Source organism: Arachis ipaensis, chromosome B4 (genome assembly GCF_059453495.1).
Source record: "Arachis ipaensis isolate K30076 ecotype BB chromosome B4, ASM5945349v1, whole genome shotgun sequence".
In the NCBI taxonomy this organism is placed as follows: domain Eukaryota; kingdom Viridiplantae; phylum Streptophyta; class Magnoliopsida; order Fabales; family Fabaceae; genus Arachis; species Arachis ipaensis.
This window is the reverse complement of record NC_142439.1, coordinates 28128745-28133010: the sequence shown is the minus strand read 5'-3', so window position 1 is coordinate 28133010 and position 4266 is coordinate 28128745. Positions and strand designations below refer to the sequence as shown.

Genomic DNA, 4266 nt, shown 5'->3' with positions numbered 1-4266 from the left:
ATAGGCTTCTTCTTCAGAGGAAGCCTCCTTAGTACTGCCTGATGCAGCTTGCATTCCAGACAGACTCTGAGAAATCATATTGACTTGCTGAGTCAATATTTTGTTCTGAGCCAATATTGCATTCAGAGTATCAATCTCAATAACTCCTTTCTTCTGAGTTGTCCCATTATTCACAGGATTCCTTTCAGAAGTATACGTGAACTGGTTATTTGCAACCATTTCAATGAGTTCCTGGGCTTCTGCAGGCGTCTTCTTCAGATGAAGAGATCCTCCAGCAGAGTGGTCCAATGACATCTTGGACAATTTAGACAGACCATCATAGAATATACATATGATGCTCCATTCTGAAAACATGTCAGAAGGACACCTTCTGATCAATTGCTTGTATCTTTCCCAAGCTTCATAGAGGGATTCACCTTCCTTCTGTCTGAAGGTTTGGACTTCCACTCTAAGCTTGCTCAATTTTTGAGGTGGAAAGAATTTGGCCAAGAAAGCATTGACCAACTTTTCCCAAGAGTTCAGGCTATCTTTAGGTTGTGAGTCTAACCATGTCCTAGCTCTGTCTCTTACAGCAAAGGGGAAAAGCATAAGTCTGTAGACCTCAAGATTAACCCCATTGGTCTTAACAGTATCACAGATCTCCAAGAATTCAGCTAAAAACTGATGAGGATCTTCCAATGGAAGTCCATGAAACTTGCAATTCTGCTGCATCAGAGAAACTAATTGAGGCTTAAGCTCAAAGTTGTTTGCTCCAATTGCAGGAATTGAGATGCTCCTTCCACAGAAGTCAGAAGAGGGTGCAATAAAGTCACCAAGCATCTTCCTTGCATCTCCACCATTGTTGTTGGGTTCGGCCATCTCTTCTTCTTTTTCGAAAAATTCTGTCAGGTCCTCTCCAGAGTGTTGTGCTTTATCTTCTCTTAGCTTCCTCTTTAGAGTCCTTTCAGGTTCCGGATCAGCTTCAACAAGAATGTTCTTATCCTTGCTCCTGCTCGTATGAAAAAGAAGAGAACAGAAAAGAATAGGAATCCTCTATGTCACAGTATAGAGATTCCTTTATGTGAGTAGAAGAATAAAAGAGTAGAATGAAGAAGAGAAAAGATGAAGAATTTGAACACAGAGAGGGGGAGAGGGTTCGAATTATAAGAAGAAGGGAAGTGTTAGTAAATAAATAAATAAATAGAAAGAGATGAGAGAGAGAGAGAATTCGAATTTTAAATTAAAATAAAAGAAAAATATTTTTGTTTTTATTTTAATTATTGGTTAGCATTCGAAAATTAAGGGAAGAAATAAAATAAAATTTGAAAACTAAATAAATTAATTAATTAAAAAGATTTTTGAAAAAGTGGTTAGTGATTTTCGAAAATTGGAGAGAGAAAAGTAGTTAGGTGGTTTTCAAAAAGATTTGATTGAAATAGTAAACTTTTAAAATCAAACAAAAACTTAAGTGGTTAATTGAAAAAGATTTGAAAATCAATTTTGAAAAGATAAGAAGTTAGAAAAGATTTTGAAATTGATTTTGAAAAATATATGATTGAAATTTTATTTTGAAAAAGATTTGATTTTTGAAAATAAAGTTGATTATTTGACTAATAAGAAACTAAAAGATATGATTCTAGAATTTAAAGATTGAACCTTTCTTAATAGGCAAGTAACAACTTGAAAATTTTTGAATCTAAACATTAAATGTTAGTAATAAATTCGAAAATATGAAATAAAAATAAAAAAAGATTTTGAAAATTAATTTTTAAAATTTTCGAAAATATGAAGAAAAAATGAAAAAGATTTTATTTTTGAAAAAGATTTGCAAAAGATAAAATTTTTAATTTGAAATTTTGACTTGATTAACAAGAAACAATTAAATTTTAAAACTTTTTGACTAAATCAATTCAAAATTTCGAAATTTATGAGCAAAATAAAGGGAAAGATATATTTTTTATTGTTGAATTTTTATGAGGAGAGAGAAAAACAACTAAATGATGCAAAACATAAAAATTATGAATAAAAAAAACAAGAAAAATATGCAAGAACACTTTGAATGTCAAGATGAACACTAAGAACACTTTGAAGATCATGATGAACACCAAGAACATGTTTTTAAAAATTTTTAAGAAAATAAAAATATGCAAGACACCAAACTTAAAAAATTTTTTAAACTTTAGACACTAATAATTCAAGAATGCATATGAAAAACAAGAAAAGACGTAAAACAAGAAAATGTAAAGATCAAACAAAGACAATCATCAAGAACAACTTGAAGATCAATGAAGGACACATGCATGAATTTTCGAAAATTTTAAGAAAATTAAAAAGATGCAATTGACACCAAACTTAAAATTTGACACTAGCCTCAAATAAGAAACACAATTTTTGGTTTTTATGATTTTATGAAAATTTTTTTGTATTTTTCGAAAATTGTTTTAAAAAAGAAAATAAAGAAATTCAAAATTGTTTTTACGAATTCCAGAAATCATGCAATGTTCTAAAGCTTCAGTCTAAAAAGATTAGATATGGCTAGCCAAGCTTCAGCAGGACATTATATACAACAGCCAAATTGATGGGAATCAACCAGCTTCTGTGATGATAAAAGCTTCATCTGAAACTGTAGAATTCATTCTTAAAAATGCTGAAGAATTTTTAGAAAACTAAACATATTTTATTTTGTTCTTAAGAAAAAAAAATTTATTTATTTTTTTTTAAAATTAAAACAAAAAACTTTAAACATAAAATAAAAATACATAATCTGAGCAACAAGATAATCGTCAGTTGTCCAAACTCGAACAATCCCCGGCAACGGCGCCAAAAACTTGGTGCACGAAATTGTGATCTCAATGGTGCCAACAACTTGGTACGCACAATTGTAATCTCAACTCTTTTTCACAACTTCGCACAATTAACCAGCAAGTGCACTGGGTCGTCCAAGTAATAAACCTTACGTGAGTAAGGGTCGATCCCACGGAGATTGTCGGCTTGAAGCAAGCTATGGTCATCTTTGTAAATCTCAGTCAGGCAGATTCAATTGGTTATGAGATTTTGATAATTAAAATATAAATAAAATATAAAATAAGATAAAGTTACTTATGTAATTCATTGGTGGGAATTTCAGATAAGCGACTGGAGATGCTTTGTTGCTTCTGAACCTCTGCTTTCCTATTGCCTTCTTCCAACCATGCGTTACTTCCTTCCATGGCAAGCTGTATGATCCTTTCGGATGAAAACAAATCCATATGCGCTGTCACTGCACGGCTAATCATCTGTCGGTTCCCGCTAGCGTCGGAATAGGACCATTGTCCTTTTGCACACTGTTACTTGTGTCCCACATTCGCAGGTTTGAAGCTCGTTACAGTCATCCCTTTTCAGATCCTACTCGGAATACCACAGACAAGGTTTAGACTTTCCGGATCTCAGGAATGCTGCCAATGGTTCTAGCCTATACCACGAAGACTCTGAACTCACTGAATGGAATGCTCTGTTGTCAGGAGAGGCAACCATGCGTCGTGAACCAGGAGGCCAAGAGATATACACTCAAGCTATTGCAGATAGAACGGAAGTGGTTGTCAGGCACGCGTTCATAAGTGAGAATGATGATGAGTGTCATGGATCATCACATTCATCAGGTTGAAGTGCGAGTGAATATCTTAGAGAAGACGTAGGCGTGAATTGAATAGAAAAACAATAGTACTTGTATTAATTCATGAAGAACAGCAGAACTCCACACCTTAATCTATGGGGTGTAGAAACTCCACCGTAGAAAATACATAAGTGAAAGGTCTAGGCATGGCCGTGATGCCAGCCTCCAAATGTGTACAATAGCATAAGCTTGACAAAAGACCGACTTTAAAATAAATCTCTAAAAGTAGTTTTTATACTAGACTAGTTACTAGGGTTTATAGAAAATGAATAACTAAGTGCAGATAGTGCAAAAATCCACTTCCAGGGCCCACTTGGTGTGTGCTTGGGCTGATCATTGAAGCTTTTTCGTGCTTAGACTGTTCCTGGAGTTAAACGCCAGCTTTGGTGCCACTTTGGGCGTTTAACTCCAATTCTGGTGCCAGTTTGGGCGTTTTACACCAAGATGTTTTAGGCTGAATTTGAACGCCAGTTTGGACCATCAAATCTCGGGAAAAATATGGACTATTATATATTGCTGGAAAGCCCAAGATGTCTAATTTCCAACGCAATTAAGAGCGCACCAATTGGGCTTCTGTAGCTCCAGAAAATCCACTTCGAGTGCAGGAAGGTTAGAATCCAACAGCATCTGCAGTC

General features: G+C 34.3%; 1 non-coding gene across 1 annotated transcript; it reads left to right on the top strand.

Moving 5' to 3' along the window:
• The first annotated feature begins 352 nt into the window (after positions 1-352).
• Positions 353-456, top strand: LOC148567020 (small nucleolar RNA R71). Its single transcript, XR_015882534.1, has one exon. It is a non-coding gene; the product is annotated as a small nucleolar RNA R71 (small nucleolar RNA).
• Positions 457-4266: the final 3810 nt, after the last annotated feature.